The following is a 26,751-nucleotide window of genomic DNA, read 5'->3' on the forward strand; positions in this document are numbered from 1 at the left end:
ATTCTTTCTTAATTCAACCAACACACTTCCACACACTAAAAATCTCAACTTGACCTTTCATTTATATCATCCAGATTGTCAAGTCGACTCAATTACAAATTTCAATAACAAATAATCATCACCAGAGTTGGCTAGAAACAATACTTAAAATAAATAAGCTTCTTATGCTAAAACAACAAAATCCTTCATTGGCTGACCCTGCTCGATAAATACTGGTTCTGAGTCAATTTCCTATGTTAACCAACAAAATCTTGGTTAACATTACAAACTTGAAAAATCATTTGGCAACTGAGTGAACTCAATGAACACTAACTCTATCTAACTTTCCTTTGCTAACCATGAGAACTTGGTTAACACTGTTTCCTTCTAGAATTCCTTTAATGCCCAAGTGAGCTCGATAGACACTAATTGGAAATTGATATGAAATTTGTGTAACATCATAGATAACACACAGTTAGACAATTGTATCCAACAATGTCCCTCTTTGGCATTGATGGCAACACAACATGTCATAGTACAATGAAATTTGAGAACAAGACTTTCTCTGATAGATAGTTTCTCGCTCTTAAATTTTTACCAAAAACTTCTTCTCTTTCATGTAGTAATCTTCTTCTATGAAGGAATTACATAACTTCTATGATAGTATACTTCTCCCCTAGAAAGGTATAAACACATTTCAGAAATATATGATAGTAATCTTCTCCCTCTTTGAAAACACATGCCAAAGACAACACATATCAAATTAATATCAATGTACCTTGAGTATCGATTCATATGCAATATTCCTTTGACTATACTACATCAACTAATTGATCTTCAACTTGGTTCCTATTTATGCATCACTAAAACTTTATTTAGTGACCTTCAAATAGGGGAATGACCCCTAGCTTACCTCTTAGATACAGAAATGCATCCTTGGTAATGGCTTGGTGAATATATCTACAATTTGTTCTGTTGTATAAACATATTCTAATATGATTTCTTTATCATGAACCTATTCTTTGACAAAATGATATTTTATAGCAATGTGCTTAGTTTTGGAATGCATCACTAGATTATTTGATATGTTAATTATGTTGGTGTTATCACAATACATGATAATTGGTTCTTTGATCTCAACCTCCATGCTTTCCAACAACTATTTAAACCAAACATTATTAGAACAGTTCACTACTGCTGCAACATGTTCTACTTCTGCTATAGATTGGGATGTGCAATTTTTCTTTTTTCTTTTCCAAGATACCAACCTTTTACCAAGAAAGAATACTCAACCAATTATACTCTTTCTATCATCAAGATTTCCTACCCAATCAGCATTATTGAATACCTTTAGGTCTAAGTTTCCTCCAAGTTTGTACCATAAGCCATAGTCTTTAGTACCTTTCAAATATCTCAAAATTATTTTGATTGCCATCATATGATTTTCTCTAAGTTTAGCTGAGAATCTTGCCACTATCCCAACTACTAAAGCAATATTAGGCCTTGTATGAACTACATACTATAATTTTCTAATCATTGATCTGTATAAGGTCTGATCTACCTCTTTTGAATCATCAGCTTTAGTAAGGTTTAGTATGGTACACATGGGGGTTCCAGCTAGTTTAGAGTCTTCCATTCTAAATTTCTTAAGTATCTCTTTGATTGAGTAATGTAGATACCATTATACTTAGATTGAGTAATGTAGATGCCATTCTTTCTTTGTTGTACTTGAAGTCCAACAAAGAATTTTATCTCACCAAACATGGACATTTCAAACTCTCTATTCATTTGTTCTAAAAATTCTTTGCATAGATCATCATTCCCTATAAATAGAGTGTCATCCACAAATATCTCTACCAATACAATCTTGTTATATGGTCCTTCCTTGATGTACAAACTACTGTTATCATTAGTTCTCTAAAAACCAATCTATATAAGGTAGTTGTGCAACCTCTCATACCATGCTCTAGGAGCTTGTTTCAGACCATATAATGCTTTGTGTAATTTGTAGACCATGTCCCTTTTGTCTAGATCAACAAAACCTTTTGATTGTTCAATGTAGACTTCTTCATCAAGAATACCAATGAGAAATGCAGATTTAACATCTATTTGATATACCTTGAATCCTCTATGAGTAGCATATGCAAGTAGAGTCCTAACACCTAATTTTACAACAGGATCAAAAGTCTCACCATAATCAATTCCTTCTTCTTGACAATATCCTTTACACACCAATCTTGTTTTGTTTCTTAATACTTGTCCATCTTCATTCAGCTTATTTATGAATACCCATTTCGTTCTAATCACATTTTTTCTTTAGGCCTAGGAACAAGGGTCCAAGTTTTGTTTTTCTCTATTTTATCTATTTCTTCATTCATAGCCTCAATCCAAATTTCATTTTCTAATGCATCTTTAACATTTCTAGGTTCAAAATCAGCAAGTAAACATGTACCTTTTAGCTTACTTCTTGTCATAGTACCTTCTATTTTATCTCCAATAATTTGATCAGATGCATGATGCCTTCTAACATACTTAGCCAATACAAGTTCTTTGCCTTTTGAATGAATTGTACTATCTTCATTTTGAATTTCAACTTCTAGCTCTGGATGCTCAGACTCAGTAGTTTTTGGCTTAGTAGCCTCAGAATGTAACTCAGGTCCTTGTGACTCAGTTTGAACTTCTTGCAACTTGATAACTAAGGAAGACTTGAGAGTTGAAGTCTCTTTAATGATAGATGTGTCTAGCAATATATCAAGTTCAAAGTAAACAAATCTCATGCAATATTATGGTTCCTTTATGCTTTCTTCTTCAGTTCTTTCTACAAACTCATCCATTCTCACATGTATACTTTCTATGATTTTATGAGTAGAAAAATTCAAACATCTATACACCTTACGTCTGCAAGAATATCCTAAGAATATACCTTCATCACCTTTCACATCAAACTTGCCTTTTCTAGATTCTTTCAAGATATAACATTTACTTCCAAATACTTCCAAGTAGCTTACATTAGGTTTATAGTCATACCATAATTTATTGGAAGTTTTATATGAGTCCTTCAACTGTACTCGATTCAAAATATGAACTGCAGTGTTGATGGCTTCCTTATTTTCAATCATTAGAGTCCTTGCACAATCCATGATAGATCTATTTCTTCTTTTAGCTATTACACTCTTCGTAGGAGTACTAGGGGTTGATACCTATCTTTTAATTCCTCTTTCAATGAAAAATTTATTGAATTCATTGGAGATGAATTTATCACCTTTGTCTGATCTTAAGAATTTCAATCTTTCCCTATTTCTTTCTCTATTCTAGCAAGATACCATTTCAATTTCTCAAATGCTTCTAACTGTTCTCTAAGATACATAATAGTCATCATTCTTGAATAGTCATCAATGAAAAGAATAAATAATTTTTCTCCACTATAGCTTTCTATTCCAATGGGTCCACATAGGTCAATATGCACAATTTTCAAGACATCTTTAGACTAATAGTTTTTGCTTTTAAAACTAGTCTTTCCCATTTTTCCAATCTGACAATTTTTGCATAAACCAACATCTGGTTTCTCCAAACTAAGAATACCTCTCACTTTTTTGAATTTTCTGATCTTGACCATATTATCGAAGTTCACATAACATAATCTTCTATGCTATAACCAACAATCTTCTATTTGAGCAATAAAACATGAACAATCACCAAGATCAAGATAAAATAGGTTACCTCTTGTTTGTTTTTTGTCATCCAATAGTCTCGACTTGCCATGCATGAATTCCACCTTGAATCCAATATCAATTAATTTTGCCACACTCAGTAGATTATGTTTTATTCCTTCAACCCAACAGGCATTGTCACATATAAGTTCTTTGTTTAAAGAGATTAGTCACCAAGATCAAGATAAAATAGGTTACCTCTTGTTTTTTTTCCTAATCCAATTAGATTACCTTTTTCATCCAACAATCTTGCCTTGCCATGCATGAATTTCACCTTGAATCCAATTTTAATTAGTTGTACCACACTTAGTAGATTATGTTTTACTCCTTCAACCCAATAGGCATTGTCACATTCAAGTTCTTTGGTTAATGAGATTTGGCCTTTCCCTTTTATGCAACAAGGTTCATTGTTTTCAAACCTCACACTACCACCATCATAGTCTTCAAAATGTTCAAACTTTGTTTTGTCTCCAGTCATATGATGTGAACATCCACTGTTATGATCCATGTGTCATTTTTACTGACATGAGAGATAAGTGTCATCTTATCTTCTTCTTCATTAGATTCATCTTTCACAGCAATGTATAATATTTCATCTTCACTATTATCAAAATCTTTAGCCATAAAACAAGTCTTCTTACCTTTGTCCCTGAATTATTTTTGATTTTTGAAATGCTTCTTGCCATTGCACTTGTGGCTTTCTTCTCATCCTTGCTTTCTTTGTTTGGGAACCTGGCAACAATGTGACCAATTTCTTCACATGAAAAATAGATTAGGGGAACTTTACCTTTGTATTTTCCTCTACCTCTAGAATATTTTCTTGCAAGTAAAGCTTCAAAAACTCCAAGATCACTATTAGAACTTTCTTATAATTCTTCTTCACTTTCTAACTAAATGTCTTTTATTTTCTTACCTTTCTCCTTAAGTGAAAGATTGGCCTCAAATGTAGATTCAATATTTTTGGAAGCTAGAACATAATTGTCATAGTTGTCTAGCTCAAAAGCTATCAATCTTCCTACTAAGGTATCCAAAGTTATCTTGTGATTTGTCTCAGACCTCTTTTCTTGAATAGTAGATACTCTAATTGCATAGATAGGAAGTAATGTTTTGAGAAATTTACTTACAATAGTTTCATCCTTGATTTCTCCACCAGATGCTCCTATTGCACTGACACTGGCTTTGATTCTTTCCAAATATTTGGCAACATTTTCATCTTCTCTCATTCTCATTTGATCAAACTATCCTCTAAGGCTTTCTTCTTTGGCTCTCCTCACATTTTCATCACCATCATAGATGTCCTTTAGCTTGTTCCACATACCAAACACAGTTTTGTAGTCCTTGATATCATCAAATTCATCATAGCTAAGAGTAGATGCAATATCAATCATTATGGTGTTATGATTATTTTTCTTAGCAATATCTCCAACAGATAATGTAACAGTAGGAGTTCATATTTTTCATCAAGATATTTCAAGCCTAAATCACTAATCGAAGCCAAATGAAGTCTCATGAGTCCGCTTTAGAATTTCTCTCTTGTAAGACATCTTGATCTTTAGCTTAAGTCCTTGAAACCTTTCTTGAAAGCACCAAAAGATCTGATACCAATTGTTGGAAATATAGAAGTAACTAAGAGTGGGGGTGAATCAGTTACCACCAAAATATATCCCATATCCCTTGGATATTAACAATAAAACTAATTACTACTATTATTTAGTAAACACACACAAAATGTTGTAACTTGGTAAATGCAAAGTGTGATTTACTTTTAACTGATCTTAAAATATTAACAATGATTAATTTGCAAACATAAGAAAAATAATATGAACACATAAGACACCAAGATTTAACATGGAAACCCAATATGAAAAAAACCACCAATGCAACTAGTTATTATTTTCACTCTTCTGAAGTGAGCCCTGTTAGGAGCCAACCCAATTAAAAGTTACAAAACACATTGTTAGGTGTGACCTTGTTAGAGGATTTGATCACCCTGTAAGAAGTGGCCTTACAAGAGGTCTTAAAATAATTCAATGTAATTGTCACCTTGTTAGAGGATTTACAACTGGCTTTTAAACTAGCTCTGTTAAGAGATTTAGATCATTGTTACAATGGTTAGAGAGTAACAATGACATGACCTAATTGTGATGCAGCTAAATTATTGATTACATATCTCTATTATGCTTCATACTTTATCCTTCCTAATTGAATAATACTTTTATACTCCATGAGGATACCTACTTATCCTTCCAATTTACTCTTACTCTTTCTTTTTTAATTCAACCAACACACTTGCACACACTAAAAATCTCAACTTGAACTTTCATTTATATCATCCAGATTGTCAAGTTGGCTCAATTACAAATTAAAATAACTAATAATCATCACCATAGTCGGCTAGAAAGAATGCATAAAATAAATAAGCTTCTTATGCCAAAAAAAAAAAAAATCCTTCATTTGCTGACCCTACTCAGTAAATACTAGTTTTGAGACAATTTCCTGTGTTAACCAACAAAAGCTCGGTTAACATTACAAACTTGTAAAATCCTTTGGTAACCAAGTGAACTCGATGAACACTAACTTTGTCCAACTTTCCTTCACTACCCATGAGAACTCAATTAACATTGTTTCCTTCCAAAATTTCTTCGACACCTGAGTGAGCTCGGTACACACTAATTGACAACTAATATGATATTTTTGTAACATCAAAGACAACACATAATTAAACAATTGTATCCAATAGCTACTTGTTTAATAGTAAAATTTGATGATGTGTGGCTATGGCACAAAAGGTTATGTCATGTTAATTTTGATAACTTGGTTAGTATTAGTAACATGAGAAAAGTTAGAGGATTTCCTAAGTTGAGGAAGCCTGATAATATAATGTGCAAACAATGTCAGTTAGGTAAAATGAGAAAATCAAGTTTTAAGAGTAAAACTCATACCTCTAAAGGAATACTAGAGATCATTCACACTAAATTGTGTGAACCAATTGAAGTACAAAGCTACAAAGGAGATAAGTACATTATGTTGCTTGTTGATGATTATTCTAGAATGATGACAGTTATGTTTCTAAAATAGAAATCTGATGCTTTCCAAATTTTAAGTGGTACATAGAAAGAGATGAGAAAGAAATAGATAAATGTCTAAACTATTTGAGATTTGATAGAGGAGAACTTATATCCAATGAGTTTGAGATGTTTTATAATGATAGAGGTATCAAATGACAAACATCTTCTCCTAGAACCCCTCCACAAAATAGAATTGCTAAAAGGAGGAATAGGTCTATAATGGATTGTGCTAGGACACTCATGATGGAGAAAAATGTTGCTTTGAAATATTGGAGAGAAGCTATAAGTACAACTATTTATACCTTGAACCATGTACAAGTCAAGAAAGGTACTTATTCAACACCTTTTGAACTATGGTATGGACACTCACCCAATGTAAAATATTTTAAGGTATTTGGAAGCAAAATCTTTATTCTTAAAGATTGTGGGAATGGTAAGCTAGATGTAAAAATGAAGAAGGTATATTCCTAGGCTATTCCACAAGAAGTAAAGCTTATAATTGTTTAAATACTAACATTAACAAAGTTATGGAAAGTAGAAATGTGAAATTTGATGAATATACACAAGTATATGAGGATGAACCTACAAAAGAACTAGAAGAATACAAGTCATTTGTATACTTTTATGAAGGTATACCTAGTAAAGAATAAATTTTGGATCAAGCTACAAACCAATAGGAAGTTTCAATGATTGTCGAATCACATACTATGAATGTTGAGTTGTACTCAAGAACTGAGCCACATTCAGATGTTGAGCTACAAAATGAAATTGAGGCACATTATAATGCTGAGATTAGTGTGCATGAGAGAAATGTTGAAATACTTGACAAAGATGTACATAGTGACTCTAAAGTTGAAAGACTAAATGAAGAAACTAGAGCTAAACCAAGATTGTCTAAATATGTCAAGAGACATCATCCTACTACACAAATCATTAGAGATAAAGATGCTAAAGATAGAGATAGAGATAAAGATCCTACTACTATACATCACTCAGTCAAAGTATGTTAAGGAGATACTGAAAACTTTTAGATTAGAGGATTTCAAAATAGTAACTACACCTATGGTGATAGGAAATAAATGTCAAAGAATGATGATTCAACTAAGGTGAATAAAACATTATACAAGTCTATGATTGAAAAATTATAATATGTAGTACATAGTAGACCTAATATTGCATTACCTATAGGAATAGTTTCAAGATTCTCTACTAATCCCAGGGAGAATCATTTGATGGTTGTAAAGAGAATAATGAGATATCTGAAAGGAATTGAAAAATATGGTCTATACTATAAGAAAAATGAGAAATTTGAATTAAGAACCTATACTAATGTTGATTGGGTTGGAAACATTGATGATAGAAAGAGCACCGATAGAGGAGCATTTTTCTTAGGTAGGAGGATGGTTACATGGAATAGCAAGAAAGAAAATTGCACTTCACAATCTACTACTAAAGTTGAATATGTTGCTACTAGTGTAAATTGTACAAACATTGTATGGATCAAATAGCTACTCAAAGGTATGAAGGAAGAGATTACATAACCAATGATACTTTATTGTGATAATACAACTACTATAAATATATCAAAGAATCTTGTGATGCACACAAAGACTAAGCACATTGCAACCAAGTATCATTACTTGAGAGAATTAGTTCAAGATAAAGAGATAAAGATGGAATATGTTAACACAAAAAAGAAAATTGATGATATCTTCACAAAAGCATTACCTAAGGATGCTCATGATTATCTAAGAGGTAAATATCAAAGGCTATCTAAGTAACAAAAGGAGTTCATACATCAAAAAAAGTTAATGGCCATAAGATACAAATTGATGCAGTGGATCTCATTTTAGGAGTTGCCTAAAGTAATCAAAGAACTAAATCTACAAATTAGTCACAAGCAAGGTAACATAGGAGAAACTGAAGAAGTTCATATCTACATATTAAGATGACAAGTCTTTGGCATTGTTGTCAAAGAGGGAGATAGTTACTAATCAAGGGAAATACAAGAAAAAGGGAGATAGTTACTAATCAAAAAATATACAAGGGATTGGAGATTGAATAAAGAGGGAGAAATCCTAACACATAGTATGCGGAAGAAATGTTGACTATTAAGAAAGAAAGTATATTTTTTGATAACATCTACCTAGTAAGAGGGAGATACTATAGAAGGGAGATATAAGAAGTAATTTAGAGGGAGTTATAAGGATGAATTGATTGTTGATTATTAGTTGATCAGAATAGAATAGAAATTTGTAACCTATTCAAAAGATGAAAGTTGCTGATAGAGGAAGAGATTTCAATACAAGGAATTATTTTATTTTTGGTATTTTGTTGGTCTTATAGTTTTTAACTTAGTCAGTTTGGTTGATCAATTGGGTTTTCCATCAATGCCAAAGAGGGAGATTGTTGAAAAAAAACTGATACAAGTATGATAAATATGTTTCAATCATTTTTTTTGTCACTAATGCCAAATCTACTATTTTTCTAGTAAGACACTTTCTCATATCATTTGAGTACAATTACCTATTTGATTGATGAAGAGGATTTGATCAAAAGATGTAACAATAGCACTTAGAGGAAAGGTTAAGTTATGATATGAAAAGGAGTACAAGAATTAGCTAAGACAATGATATCATAGTGCATTGACAATCTACTTAAGGTTGCAAAGGTTGGTTACACTAAGTAAGTTTAGAAGAACAAGTTAAACTAAGTTTGTCTTCTAATCTTGACCTAATGGATAGTGGGTGTCAGGAAAAGTTAGTGCAAGCTAAGAAAAAAATTAGTTGGAGTGGAGTAAAAGTTCATTTTAGTGTATGTCAAGCAAAACATTGGATTTCGAGTAAAATTTAGTTGATGTTGAGCACATATAAACTTTAGTTCATGCCGAGTGATTTTTTAGTGGATGTTGAGCAACGTAGTATGTGTTGAGCATTAGAAGAAAGTTAATGTCAAGTGCCAGCATTATTAGAAAGATCATGAATTCAATGGATTTGAGCTGACAAGTTTGTTTTCTTGGATTGTGTAAACCAGGTGGAAGATAAGATTGATGAGCTGGTGGCACAAAATTCATGGTAAACCATTTTGAGATGAATTAAAAAATGATTGAAGGAGAAGTTTCTAGAAGTGATATGGAATGAGGGGTGGATTCATTGAATCCTACCTAATTTTTCCTAACCCTGAATTGGATGATGGAGAGTGAATGGCAAAAGATCTTAATTCACTATTTATAGGGATGGTTGGTCAAAAGCAAGGGTTGTCATGTGCGAGAACCTAAGGAAGACAAGGAATCAAGGGTATTGCTTCATCAAGTGACCTAAGTAAAGAGTTTGTATTGGCATGTTAAGCAAGAAGGCTTAAGGGTATTAATGTTTGAAGGGTGAACAAGCTATCAAAGTTGAAGAGTGTGAAAGCCAAGTAGAATGGGGGACTAAAATAAAGATTGGTAATCTACAAATGGAGTTGTAAGTTGTTATTAGATCAATCCTTGCTATTACTCTCTAATAATTGTATCAGTCTAGGGTAAATCCTTTGGATTAAGGTTGACCTAATTGTCATTTGTAAATCCTTTAACTAGGTGACATTCTAGGTGAATGGTCTAAAGTCCTCTAACAAGGCTCACTCCTAACAAGGTGATTGAAATCCTTTAACAAGGTCACATTTAACAATGTATATTGTAACCTTTAACAATGTTGGCCTTTCACAAGGCATCAATTCAAAAGAGTGAAAAAGAGTAGCATGTTACTACTGGTTTTCCCAAATTGGGTTTCCACATAAATTATTGTGTCAAATGTGTTGCTGAATCTATTATGTTCCATGTTTACATTTATGTAAATTGATTTGATAGTAACCTACAAGTTTTTAATTGATTACATAATCTTATGGATACATGCATGATGATAAATGCTTTATGGGTTCACTAAGCTGAGAAAAGTATTATTTATACATGTGGACCTTCGATAACTAATTCACCCCTCCTCTCAGTTATTTTAAAGAATTCCAACATTCGTGTTGTTACAAAAAACAAACCTAAATAAATTGTTCAACTCTCAAATATTATGTGATGATTGCTTAGATCACTTGAACAAGTAGATATTGTAACCATGGCTTCTTTGAATTCATGTACTTGCAAAAACTACAAATAAATAAATGTTTGAAAATGTTTGTCCCACCAAATCCATGTAAATGTACTTTTATATTCTTATCACTATTTATGTGTGAGTATTATTTAATCAATTAAAAAGTAAATGTGTCTTTGATAAGTAAGCATCTATTCTACAAATACAAACACAATATTAAAATAGATAGATGAATTACTTAGTCATGATTTATATAGAATTATATATTTAATCAGTTTTTAATAAATTATATTAAAATATACTTTATTTTTTGTTATTATATTTTTTCAATATCAGCTATGGATTGTTCAAAATGAAATTGTGAATTAGAGTCGTAGAAGATTTGTCAATCTAAATATCTCACATGAAGTGATCAATCTAAATAAATTTTTGAAAATGTTTGTCCACCAGATCTATGTAAATGTACTTGTATATTCTTATCACTATTTATGTATGAGTATTATTTAATCAATTAAAAGGTAAATGTGTCCTTGATAAGTAAGCATCTATTCTACAAATACAAACACAATATTAAAATAGATAGATGAATTACTTAGTCATGTTGTGATATTGCTATTAGGATTCAACTGTATGATTTTGAGTCGAACTCATTGACCCATGTTTCATGAGTAGTGATTCAACATGAATCCATCTCTCATGAGAATAAATGGAACACTTAGCACTCATTGGATCTAGGTGATGCTCAAAGGGGTGAAGCACTGGGACTTCCCAAGAGGTCACCCATCCTAGTACTACTCTAGCCTCAGAGAGCTTAACTATGGAGTTTCCTCCATGGTTAAACCTAAAGCTTGCAACCCCATTTGCAAAACCTTCACCAAGTGATCACCTAGATCCAATGACCACTAAGTGTTCCATTTATTCTCATGAGAGATGGATTCATATTGAATCACTACTCATGAAACATGGGTCAATGAGTTTGACTCAAAATCACACAATTGAATCCTAATAGCAATATCACAATTTGACTTGTTGTGGAAATTATCTCCTACTTATCAATTGATGAGATTAAGGGGATTTATAATAAATTTTTCATAAGGCACAACACTTGGTAAAGGTTTTTCAAATGGGGTTGCAAGCTTTGGGTTTAACCATGGAGGAAACTCCATAGTTAAGCACGTTCAGGCTGGAGTAGTACTAGGATGGGTGACCTCTCGAGAAGTCCCGATGCTTCACCCCTATGAGCATCACCTAGATCCAATGAGTGCTAAGTGTTCCATTTATTCTCATGAGAGATGGATTCATGTTGAATCACTATTCATGAAACATGGGTCAATGAGTTTGACTCAAAATCACACAATTGAATCCTAATAGCAATATCACAATTTGACTTACTGTGGAAATTATCTCCCAGTTATCTACTTAGTCATGATTTATATAGAATTATATATTTAATCATTTTTTATCAACCATATTAAAATATACTCTCTTTTTTGTTATTATATTTTTTGAATATCAGCTATGGATCATCCAAAATGAAATTTTGAATCAAAAGAGCAATGAAGACTATATATAAGAGAATACCAAAGAGAGTATCGTAGAAACTATCATAGATAAAGAAGAGAACATAAAATAAGCTCTCAAATAGAAAGAAAAAAATAAAGCACAATCAAGCTTATAGAGAGCGATATGCTCAAAAAAAGGCAAATTAAAGTGTAAAACATTTGGAAGTTAAGAATAGTGAGGATACAAGTTTGCAAAGAAATGTTCATCAAATGACACCTACACAAACCTCTACTTCTCAAGGTCAAGAAAGACAAGAGGATCATGCCCAACCAAATGAGACTACCTATCCTCACTTGAACAAAAATGTTCAATTCAATGATGAATATGAAAATTCAATCTCAATAGATTGTGTTCTAGAAACACCTCAACATAGAAATTCATTACAGATGAATTTAGGTGTTCAGTGTAGTATCCACAATGTACACAATTCTAATGGTTTAGTTCAAATTCAATATGAAAAAATTTCAAATATAGTTTAGATCTCAACTGGATAGTTTTAGAACCCCAAAGATGTGTTATGTACATCAAGAATCATATATTGGAATCAAAGTATCTCAAAGTCCCTATATGCAACTGATGTAGACAAGAAAGAGGAATTCATAGATTTTCATCTTCAAATAATATGGATCCTAGGCCACAAGAAGAGGATTTTTGAAAATTGACATGAGTAGAGGAAATTTTGATTGCACGTATAAGCCCAATACTGCAAGTAACCCATGCAATATGTGGCCAATATAAATACAAAGGGAACACCATAAGTTTTCCTCAAAATTTACAGTAGGTTTCAAAAATATTGCTACACAATATTAAATTTTCCCATTATTATTAGAAGAAGAAGGAATCAACATAGCATAGATTATATTTTTACTGTCAATAGAGATCATGTCTAAAAAGCACTGAAATGTAAAATAGAGCATGAAAATTTTTATTCAGATGTTATTATTGATGAAAATGCTCTCAATAACCTACCAAGGAATAGAGATGAAAATATATTTAGTAGATTAACTACATTACAAATGGAATTTGACTCAAATACCAATGAAGTCACATATGTCGGTCCTATATTGGAGATTGATGAAGGTAATACAATAGAGAAACTACATCTATGGCTTCAAAACCACCAAATGCCCAAAGAGAAATGGAACTAATTCAATTATGGGTTAATAATCCTGATGCAAAACCAACAACATTGATTGACTGGCTTGGTATTGGTGCTTCTCCTATCAATGAGTATATAATGTCAGGTTTACTAGACATGGCATTTCCAACACTATTCCTTGATGGAAGATGTGATTGGTTAAAACCATGAATGAGGCATGTGCGTCTACATGAATTTTTCAAGCATTTATTATAGTATAGGGATCATAGGTTTGGTAAACATCCACAACTAAGATATTTTATGATGAACATGATAATGAGACACTGAGCATAGAATTCATCTGCAATGTTTGTGAAAAGAAATATCCAAGACATGCCCATCACTATCAATGAGCTATGTGAGCATATGAAACTTATACGATAATCTCATATAACTAATAAGTTGATGTCATTTGAAACAATATTAAGGGGAACATAGTCATATCGGACTAAATGTCATACAAAATTGACAAACATGCTTCACCAAATTAGCATTCCAACAATATTTTTCACCTTAAGTGCAATAGATATACAATGCCCTAATCTACATGCTCTCATGCTAGGAATATGCCCAACCAATATGCAAGAAGCTCAAAATAGGAGAAAACAAAATCTTATCAACTATCCTCATATAGTTGCACATTACATACATTTAATGTTGACATTAAGTCAAGTTTGTTATTAGTGACAACACTTATTTAGATTATGTATGGTTACCGAGCTCATTGAACGTCTATAGTGTTTTCCATGTAATTCAGTAGCCACCAAGCTTTATAGTTCCTACCAAACATACTAGTAGTTACCAAGTTTCTACTGAGTCAGCATTTCATGAGAAGTGAAGATAGTATTAATTGAGCTATGTGATGATCAGTGTTTATCGAGTTCAGATATGGTAAATGTGCAATTCAGTTTCTACCAAGTTACACAGTATCTAACAAGTCGCCAATGTAGATCGAGTTCAAGACTACTCTAAGATGATTAGTATGGATTGAGCCTCTACTTCTACCGAATGCATGATGATGCTGAGTAATGATAGTGGATGTCGTGTATCAAAATGCCACCAAGTTAGTCTTCAGAACCCCCAAGTATCTTCATTCAAGCCAACTTTGTAGTATTGGTGTTAACTTGTATATTGGCCGACTTTGTAGTTTTGTAAAATTGGATTGATATATATATAAATATATATATATATATATATATATATATATATATATATATATATATATGTAAGGAAACTCAGGTGCAAAAATAGCTTCCTACACTAATCTCTTAAGAGAAGTATGGTGCAAATCCTATTTAAATCTTTTCACTTACAGATTCAATATCATGTAAACAACAATATTTTGGCCAAGAAAGCATAAAGAAAATAGAGAGAGAAAAAAACACATAACACAAAAAAATTTCGGTGGCGAAAAACCTTTTGGTAAAACAACCCTACCCCTCCAGAACCTGCACAATGTATTATCTTCAACACAAGTTTACAATACACTTGCAATGCAAGTTCAACAATGACAACAGAAGACTCTAGTAGGAACTCACAGTACCAACAATAAACTTTCTCACATACAACCTCTTTGCAACCCTAAAAATGCTTATAACATGCACTTCACTTTAGGGTTACTACCAAAGGTAACCGTATTAGGGTTTTACCATTCTCTGAGAAAATAACCTGAACCCCACTACTAGGGTAGAATGTACAGTACTCAAATTTATCAGTTGCCACATGTCTTCACCTATCATTGAATCTTCCTAACATAGCTCTTACATGTCATAGGAATCCATCATAATCGCTTTAGCCATGATCTCCTTATACACAATTCAAGATGTCGACACATCAACATTATTTGTAAGAAATACATTTTATAAAACAAATAATAATGAATAGGAATTATCCAAGGTTGAGACACCTTATTCCTAACTATATATATATATATATATATATATATATATATATATATATATATATATATATATATATTGTATCATATCTAGAGTGTGAAAAGGAATGAATAGATAAATGTATGTATGCATGTGAATGCAAATCAGCAGCAAAGTATATTGTAAGGCCATATCAGCAAAGGAGCAACAAAGTCATATCTATCACATAAAGGTGATCAGTACCTCAAAGAATCTCTATTAGCAAATCAATTGTAAGTCAAAGATTAGTTGTTTCATTCTAATAGGTGAACCAATTCAAATCCTCTAACAAGGTAGACTTAATAGTCTTTTTCAAATCTCTTTACTGAGTGCATACTTCATTGTATGTTTGCAAATCCTCTAACAAGGTGGACCTAGCAATCCTAATTGCTCCTAATAGGGTAGATCATCAAAAATAATCATTGTAAGACTTAACAGGCCAACTTTATGCTGCAATATTGAAGTTTTGTCAGTATCATCCCCACCCCAATTTTACTTTCTATTTGGAAGGTTTTTGGGTCACCAAATTATTGTGTTCATGTGCCATGAATGTTTTTAGTCTCATATGCATGCAATTAGATCTGATCTATTGAACTAAATGGTTGTTGGATTATTACAGTAAGATCAGAATTTAATAAAAGTTTCAAAGTTATTGATTCACCCCTTCCCTCTCACTAACTTAGCATAATCTTGAATATTTCCAACAATTGGCATCAGAGCATTTTTCGTTCTCAAGATAAGGCTTAATAGCTCAAGAAAAGATCAAGGACAATGGAGATATTCAGACTTGATAAGGCAATCGACAATGAAAAGTTAGATCTAGAAATAGCCTTTGTACAATTCAAGAAAGCCAAGGAGCAACTTTCCCAATCTCTAAAAAGAAGGAAGGAACTTGCAAATCAGATGAATGATCACCAGTACATTAAAAAATATATTGAAGACCTTTTCCCTTCAAGCAGTTCAAATGAAGCAAATCATGCAATCAAAGAACTCTTAGAGAAGAATGGTTCCCTGCAAGAAGAAATAAAAAAGCTCAAAAGAGAACAAGAAATTCAGTTAATAAGGCTATGTGAAATCTTGGAGCAAAGAAACAAGATGAAAGAAGAAATGGATGGAAGAAATAATGAGATCCATAACCAATCCACTCATCATGAAGATCTTATAGATCAAATCTCCAATGCAAATGAAGAAATCATGACAAAGACAAATCAATGAAATATTAAGCAATGATCTAAATTTAGAAAGAAAAATCAATGAGAGAATCAAAAGTGAGCTGAGACCTAAAAAGAAAATCAGTGAAAGATTAAGGAATGACCTAAACACTAAAAAGAAAATCAATGAAAGAATGATGAAATCCCAAGCAGACATGGATCAATTGAATCAACTGAATGAAAAAAATTTCTATAGACAAAAGGATAAAGTAGGAATTGGATACAAAGAAGAAGGTGAATCCTCCTAACAAGATGCTCAAATGACTCAAAGACCTACTTGCAATCACTATGGTAAGATAGGTCATACATCAAATAAATGTTGGAGTAATGGTAAAGCAAAATTCAATGGTTAATTTTACAATTGTAATCAGCATGGTCATAAGGCTAATGAGTGTAAAGAGAAACTAAAATTTGAAGGCAAGTGTCACAAATGCAAGAAACAAGGTCACAAGGCATTAGACTGCAGAACCAAGACATTCAATCTAGCAGAGCAAATTGTGAAAGAAATATTTGGTTGGGAGTACAACACCTAGTGCAGATGTCATTATTGTGAAGAGTATGGACACATTGGCATGAACTATGTTAAACATCACACAAGAGATACCACCATAAGATGTTTCACTTGTATAGAACTTGGTCATCTAGCCAAGAATTGCATGAATACAGGTAGAATTGAAGATGAAAAGAAAGCTAAGGTAGACAACATCAGAAAGAAAATGAGGCAGCAATGGATTCCTAAATCCATTGAAGAAGCAAGTCCAAGCAATGATGGTCATGTCACTCAAGAAGTGGGTGACTCCATTGTTTACAATTAAGTTCTTAAGCAAAGATTGGAACTGCATTATCATGATCACATCTAAACAGTTCCAAAATTGAAAGGAAGCAAAGATCCAAATCAGTATTCAAGATACAAAGGGATCACAGAAGATCAGCATTAGTTATCACCGAGTTACTTTGTCTACCAAGTAAGGTTGGTTCATGGACTCTACCGAGCAAGGTTGAGAGTAACTAGTCACACATGTTTGGTTACCGAGTTATGAAGCATTCACTGAGTGATCTGAATAGATAGTGGATGATAGGTTATCGCATACTAATGCATACTATCATATATAATGATAATTTTATACAAATTATTAATGGGGAAATGTTATCAAAAGGGCAGGAGATAGAATTCATTTTTCATCAAACATTTTAAAAATGTTATTGTGATCAAGTGAATTGCAGAGCAATCACGCGATTTCAAGCAAAATTTGCAATAAAAAATTTCAAAGTTTTTTTTATCACTTATTGAGTAGCCATGGTAGCATCAAGAAGTACCAAAAAGGCAAAGAAATGGTCAAAAATGTTAGTCTAAGGAGTTGAATGGAAACCACTAGATTTCAAACTTGTACTAGCAATTGCTAAATCCGTCTATCTAAATGGAGCACAATCACAAATCCCTTCCAAGGTACTACTCATTAATGATATTTTTACTCATTTTAAGTGCACAATTCAAGAAATTAAAACCCTAGAGATGGATGATTCCCTAGGTGAATTGTGTGTAAATTGAGTTCTTAAACCTAAGCATAAGTATCTGGAAGATAAAGGTTTAACCCACATTCCCCACCTACCCTGAAGTTTCCAAATCAAATGGATCAGATACATCCTAATTCAAGTTCACAATAGTTATTTATGGCTTGAGCAACTAGTTTTGATCACTAAGAAGATGATTCATCGTATCATTGGTCTTCCCATGCTTTCCAAAGCCAAAGCTACTAAAACCCTAGGTCGGGCAGAGTTGTAGGAGAAAACCCTAGCTAAATGGGATGACAGAGGCATGAAGATTAGTTGTGTAACAGATTTAGAACTAAAATTTGGCATACATGTGATAGCTCACAAGATGTACAATTCTAGTCATCTAAATAGTGTGTCATGTGAAGCAGTAGACTTGGCATTCAAAGTCATGAAGAACATTTGATCTTGCAGACTTGTTTTAAAAATTTAACAAAAACATGGAAAGTATAAAAACATTTAAGAACAATTCTTGTAAATTCAATTCATTGTTGACATGCTTATTCTTCTATGTTCAAAATTTTTTCCCTTCTAAAGGTATAGTTGTATGGAGAAAGGATGTGCCAGTTTTGTATCAGATTAACGAATATATTGCAGAAATGGGTGAGAATTTTGTCAAGATAATGGATAACTATTTTGATGTCTTCCAAGAGAAAATGAATAACAGATTCAGGATTCCCAAGAAATTGGTTGAAGATTACAAAGATGATGTTTGTTTCATGGTAAACAATGACAAAGTCTACATTCAGGCAGTAAAACCAAGAGTTGTGTGGGTAAAACCTCTTCCCTATGAGGTGAACATTGATGAAGCAAAAGATATAATTGAATCCTTGATAAATGAATCTGTTCATCCAAAGGCACCATACTTTGGAACATATGATGAGGCTAAGACAAGGATAGAGCTTGAAATCAAGCTTCCACAAGTGGTTAACAAAGGAAAGAGGAGAATAGAAAAACTAAAATCCAACACACCTCTTTTATTGATTGAGGTTAAGGGAGGAGATGATGATGATGAAGTAGAGGATGAAGATGAGTCAGAAAAGGAAGTAGAGCTAGTAAAGAAGAAAGGTAAGGTAATCATCACCAAGCCACCCAAGCCATCCACTGTAATATTTACCAGGAGATCCAGAAAGAAAGGTAGTGAAGTTGTGTTTAGCAAGCCACTTCTCACCTTCCAAGAAAAACTAAAAAAAATGGAAGAAGGTGCAAGCATAACCAACTTCAAATCATTAAAGTATGAAACCAAGATAGAAGTTGAGAAGAACTAGATTGAAGAATTGGTGCTAACCACAATGGACAAATGGAAGTATTCCCCTAATCAGATAGCCTCTTAGATTTCTAATGAACTTTTAGAGAGATTGAAGCCAAGATGGGACTCAACCATGCAGACAGAAAAAGATATCTATGAAAAAACCTTGAGGCAGTTGTTACAGAGCATTACCAATTTTAAAGTAAAAGAGTCTATGAAAAAAGATGAAGATATGATGACTCTTAGATTCAATACTTTTTTAATCCTATTAAAAGATATAGAGCATGTAGTCAAGAATGCTACAAGCATGTGGAAAATCATTTATCACTTGCATAAATAGGGTGACTCTCCAATAGAAGTCAAGGATGATGATAGTGATGAAGAGGAAGAAGGAGCACACTTTGAGACAATACGATTTGACAATAAAGTAGTTGAAGAAGATAAAGAGGAAGAAGCTACCAAGGAATTCAAAGAAGATGATGAGGATACTGATTCTATGAAGATAGCAATAGCATTCATTGCCTCAATCCCTCATTCTCCAAGAAAATTAGCAGCTACATCAAGTTTGGAGACAGCTTCAGTAAGATTGATTATGACCACAACAAATACATCAAATGTCCAATAACACATTACTCCTTCATAGCTCAACACATCACCAATGGAATTTCCTACCACTTCATCTACCAAGTTGTAGCCTCCCTCTTCTATTCCTGAGTCAACATCAATAGCAATGAGTACAACATGTTCTAAGATTTTGTATTCTTCAGTAGTAAGTACAATTTTGAGTTCTGAAATTTTTGATTCTACAGCTTTGGATACTTCTATAAGTATATCAATTTTGGATTCAATAAGAATACTAGTCAGTATTCCATCTATTAATACTATATCAGTTTTTACTGCAAGTCCTATTATCTCTACTATTATTTCCATTCCAGACTCTAAGGCATTAAGTACAAAGGAAATTAAACCTAAGGCTCAACCAAGTATAAGACTTTTGAGTGGAAAGGAGATAGAGGAGGAAATTGATCTAGATGAGGATATTGAGATTCCAAAGTGGGCTTTTGATAATGCCACTACAAATCAAATGCAAATAGCTAGTAAACTCCTCCAAAAGAAAGCAAAGAAAAAGAAATTAAGAGAGGAAAGAGACAAATAATATAAAATCATAGAAAGTGTTAAGAATATTTTGATTGAGGTAATAGGTGTTGAAGTTGATATTTCTCAACACATTTTGTTTCAATTGGAAGAAGTAGTCCAAAGGTTTAATGAGGACTCTAGTGGTCAAGATAAATTGATTAAGAAAGTAGAGAAGAAATTTGATAACAAAGTGCTTGAGCACATTGCTCAACAAATTGCCATCCATAAAATGGAGCTTTCCTCAATTTTGACCAATCTTGAAAACTCTTGCACAAATGTAACATCACTTTTTGGAAAATTATGTAATGTTACTGAGTTCACAAAGGAAATAAAGAGAAAACTGAAAAAGATTGATGAAGATTTGAAGGTTAGTGCACAACAGTTGCAATGTGACCCTAGTTCAAGCTCTATACATCATATGAAAATCAGATTCTTATCAGATATGCAAGTAGAGTTGTTGAGAGAAGAAGAAAGGATCCGGTCTTCACTAATAGAAATCTAGAATATGATCCTTCCCATCATGGACATAATGTAGAAACACATTGTTTACTCAAAAAAATTAATCCATGACAACAATTTCTCAATTGTAGATCACATGATAGAACTCTCTGCAGAAGTCCAAGTTGCTCTGCGTACATGCAAAATTTTGCAAGAAAATTGGGATAAGACTTTAGCCCTCATACTTAAGGTACATTCTGAGTTTCTTTCTTATATTGGTGTCTCTATATAAATAAGTTTTGAATAAATCTTTGGCATTATTGCCAAAAAGGGGGAGAGACAGTGTGTATATATGAAAAACAATATGAATATTGTATGGGGGAGAATCATGCAAAAGAAAGAAAAGTATATCGTACATACTTACAAAGACAAGTTTTGAAAAATCTCAAAAAATTAGTACTGAGCCAGTATCACTATGATGTATATAAGTTTTGACTGATAAGTTTTTTTGTCACTAATGCCAAAGGGGGAGATTGTTGACATTAAGTCAAGTTTGTTATTAGTGACAACACTTATTCAGATTCTGTATGGTTACTGAGCTCATTGAACGGTCTACAATGTTTGCCATGTAATTCAATAGCCACCGAGCTTTACAATTCCTACCAAACATCCTAGTTGTTACCAAGTTTCTATCGAGTCAAAAATTCATGAGAAGTGAAGATAGTATTAACCAAGCTATGTGATGATTAGTTTTTACCAAGTTAAACTATATCTACTGAGTCACTAGTGTAGACTGAGTTTGAGACTACTCTAAGATGATTAGTATGGATTGAGCCTCTACTTCTACCAAATGAATGAAAATGTCGAGTAATGATAGTGGACACCATGTATCAGAACTTCACCAAGTCAGCCTTTAGAACTTGAGTATCTTCTTTTGAGCCAACTTTGTACTATTGGTGTTAACTTGTATATTGGTCGACTTTTTAGTTTGGTAAAATTGGATTGATATATATATATATATATATATATATATATAATGTATTATATCATATCCAGAGTGTGAAAAGGAATGAATAGATGAATGTATGTATGCATGTGAATGCGAATCAGCAACACAGTATATTGTAAGGCCATATCAACAAAGGAGCAACAAAGTCATATCTATCACATAAAGGTGATCAGTACCTCAAAGAATATCTATCAACAAATTAGTTGTAAGTTAGTGATTAGTTGTTTCATTCTAACAGGTGAACTAGTTCAAATCCTCTAACAAGGTAGACTTAACAGTCTTTTTCAAATCTTTTTACTGAGTGCATACTTCATTGTATGTTTGCAAATCCTCTAATAAGGTGGACCTAGTAGTCCTAATCGCTCCTAATAGGGTAGATCATCAGAAGTGATCATTGTAAGCCTTAACAGGCCAACTTTATGCTACAATATTGAAGTTTTGTGAGTATCATCCCCACCCCAGTTTTACTTTCTATTTGGAAGGTTTTTGGGTCACCAAATTATTGTGTTCACGTGCCATGAATGTTTTCATTCTCATATGCATGTAGTTAGAACTTATTTATTGAACTAAATGGTTATTGGATTATTATAGTAAGATCAAAATTTAATAAAAGTTTCAAAGTTACTGGTTCACCCCTCCCCTCTCAATAACTTAGCATAATCTTGAATATTTCCAACATTTAAGAAACAATATTTAGAAAATAAATTCTAGAAAATGGAATGGATGTCAAAGATTTTTGGTGTAGGTATGAATGGAAACATAGAGGTTCTCCACATATGCATGGATTTTTATGGGTCAATGGTTCTCCCATGATGCAAGTGTCAAGGTATTGACAATGTAGATTGGGAGAGATCAACCCACAAAAGCACCTTTAAAAGGTTTGAAAGCCCAAACAAGACCCAAGACCCCACACTTGCACCTTGACCACAAAAATGGCTTAACACATGAAACCTACTCCAAAGATGGGGTCATGAACTCAAACTCAAGGCATGTTGTTTGTACATCAACATGGACATGTTGACTGAATTTGAAGACCTCAAATTGAGAAAATGGCATAGTTCCTTCCTTAAACCCTTGGATTCTTAGTAGCCCAAGGAATGATATTTTTGTCTCAATTTGATGATTTTGGATTGAAACAAGGAGTAAAACCACTAAGAGAGTTGTTATTTCACATGTACTCCAAGACCTCAAAGTTTTGATATTATATGAACATGAATGCTGACATAACCTGTGAGGATAGCAACTAAGCCTAAAGGGCTAATTAGGTGTTGTTACAAAGGAAGTACTATTTAGACCTATGCCAAAAACACAAAACCAATTGGATAGATTTGGGAATGTTCCAAATAGTCTAAATCCAAAGTTTGAGGCTTTAGAAATTATTTTTAGGGTCCCAAATGTTGACTATAGCAAAATAGTGAGTTGATGCATACATGGTATATGCACCTCGGGCATCATATTTCTCCCTTGTCCCTACATTTTATCACCTAAAACCAAAAGAATCTCAAAGAAAATTAAGAGTAAAATGATTCCACCAAAGGCCATTAATTTCCTATGGTGGAATCTAAAGTTATGAAATAATTTCTTCCAAAACCCTAGAAACCCTCAAAATCTAGGTTGTTTGCACAAAAATAGGTGTAACTTGAGTTATATAGAGTCTTGAAACCTCAAACTAGTTTCATTGGAAAGTTAACTCAAAGGTGCATCTAGCAGTACCAAGCTCAACCTCCTTTACATTTGTACACATCCATACCATTCAAAAAACTCGCTCAAAATGCAGAAAATAGGGTTGCTTTTATTGATTTCAATGCCAAAAACTTACATTCTACCTTCCACCCACCTAAAAGGGCTATATGAAGGTCTTCCCCAACTAATCCAACCAAATTTAAAAGGTTGTGACTGTTGGGGATTGATTACAAACACTTTTTCTAGATTATGCAAAAAGTTGTAAAGTTGCATAGTAATTTTATAAACTTTTAGTGCATTTTTACATCTTAAAGCCTTAAAGGCATTGTAACTATCCAAATGAGTCCTAAATGAATTAATACAACTAATAGATCCTAGATTATAAGAAAATGCATCCAATTACATAGATTTGTGCCCTTGTGACCTCATTAGGCAATGAGTTCATAAAACACCCAAATTGCTAATGGGCCACAAAAAAGGGTTAAAGTGAACCTAAGAGTCTAGAATAATTGTCTTATTGATAAGATAGAAAATAAACTCAAGTTCCTACTTGAGGTGAGTTGATCAAGAGTGTATCCATGTTGTTGAATCTGATCTTCAATCATCTAGGTGGCATCAATGGCAGGTAACCTCGTCCATTTAACCAAATATTGAAAATATGTTTGATTCCTTGTCTTTTTGATAATTTTGGTTTCCAAGATTGCTTCCAACTCTAAGGGTTGAGAAGGTGGTAAATCTTTCAACTAGCCTTCATGTGATTCTATTTTAGATGTACCTACAACATCAAAAGAATTCTTAAAAATAGTCAGGTTAGCCACATTGAAAATTGGTGAGATGGCAATAGTAGGTGGTAATGAAATTTCATAGGCATTAGGACTAAACTTATGCAAGATTGTACAAGGTATTATCTTCTTCATTTGGAGTTTGGTATTATGACCTTTAGGGAGTCTTTCATTTCTCAAATATGCCCATACTTTGTCACCTACTTGGAACTAAACATCTTTCCTCTTCTTATCTGCTTGTGCTTTGTATTTTTATGAAGTATGTTCCAATGTATCTTTCACCTTTTCTTGTACTTGTTTGATACGGTCGGTCAATTCTTCTCCCTATGGACTAACCTTGATGTCATTAGGTAATTCTCTAATTTCTAGAGGTTCCTTAGGATGATAGCCATAGACTATTTGGAATGATGTCTTTCCTATTGACCTGTTGAATGAATCATTGAAAGCAAATTCAGCTTGTGGAAGAATTAGATCCCAATTTTGTGTATATTACTTGATGAGGCATTTAAGGAGGTTTCCAAGAGATCTATTTATAATTTCAGTTTGACCATCCATTTGAGGATGGTAGGTAGAACTAAATTGTAGATTAGTGCCTAATTTCTTGTGCAAGGTTCTCCAAAAGTGTCCTTGGAATTTAGAGTCTCTATCTGAAACAATAGAGTTAGGTAGATCATGAATTCTTACAATCTCTCTACAGAAGAGATGGGAAATATGAGAGGCATCATGAGTGCTTTTACAAGGTATAAAGTGTGCCATCTTGCTAAAATGGTCTACAACGACAAATATATTATGATATCCTAGTTTTGTCCTTGGTAATCCCATTACAAAGTCCATAGATATTGCTTCCCAAGGTCTAGAAGGGACTGGGAGAGGTTGGTATAACCCTTGGTTGGTTGTAGTACCCTTTGCTTGTTGGCATATAACACATGACTTTGCATATTTCTTGACATCATGCTACAGTTTTGGCCAATGATAATGTCTTTTAATAGCCTTTAATGTTTTGTCAATACCAAAGTGACCACTCATTCCTTCGCAATGTTTTTCCTTTACTATATTGTCTCTCATGGAGCATTTTGGAATACAAAGTTGATGACCCTTAAAAATCAATCCATCTTGAATAAGAAATTCAGAAAAATTTATGTGATTCCTATACATAAGAGCAGTGCAAACCTAATATATTTCTCCAAAATCTGCATCATATTTGTAAAGGTCCTTCAATGCTTTGATGCCTATCCTTTGAAATAGGATTTCCTATAGCAAAATAATCCTCCTACTTAGAGCATTAGAAACTTTTTTTGCTTGACCTTTCTTATGATTTATGGTGAATGAATAGGCTTGTAATTGTCCCATCCACTTGATATGTTTCACACTCATCTTGAGAATTTAGATAACTTAGAGCATGATTATCTGTAAAAACCACAAATTCTTTAGGCAATAAATAATGCCTCCATTTCTTAAGGGCTTGAACCATAGCATAAAGTTCTAAGTCATAAGTTGAGTACTTCTTTTTAGCATCATTTAGTTTCTCTGAGAAGAAAGCCATGGGTTTATTCTTTTGGCTAAGGACTATCCCAATTGCTAGGTTGTTTGCATCTATATGAACAGTAAAAACCTTATTAAAATTAGGAAGAGTGAGTATTGGATATTGTGTCACTCTTGATTTTAGCTATTCAAATGCATCATTTTTTGCTTTAGTCCAAACAAACTTTTTTACCTCCTTTGATTGTATCTAATATAGGTGCACATACATGATTGAAGTTCTTAATGAACTTTCTATAAAATGTTGCTAATCCATGAAAACTTCTTACATCACCTACATTCTTTGGAGGAGGCCAATTGATGATTGCATCTACCTTTGTTGGATCCATTTTTAGTGTCCTTTGTGAGATCACAAATCCCAAGAAGGTGAGTTCTTTATGCAAGAATGTGAATTTCTCAAGGTTAATCATTAGTTGATGCTCTTTTAACCTTTTGAGAACCAATTCAATGTGTTCAAGGTGTTTCTTCAAGCTTCAACTAAAAATCAGTATGTCATCAAGATAAACAACCAAAAACTTGTCATTGTAATCATGAAATATTTCATTCATTAGCCTCATGAAGGTAGAGGGGCGTTGCTTAAACCAAATGGCATTACTAGCCATTCATAGAGACCTTTTGTAGTTTTGAAGGTAATCTTCCATTCATCACTTGGATTGATTCTTATTTGGTGATAACCAGATTTTAGATCAATTTTTGAGA

This window comes from Cupressus sempervirens, chromosome 1 (genome assembly GCF_028749045.1).
Source record: "Cupressus sempervirens isolate cs-2001-9-10 chromosome 1, ASM2874904v1, whole genome shotgun sequence".
NCBI lineage: Eukaryota > Viridiplantae > Streptophyta > Pinopsida > Cupressales > Cupressaceae > Cupressus > Cupressus sempervirens.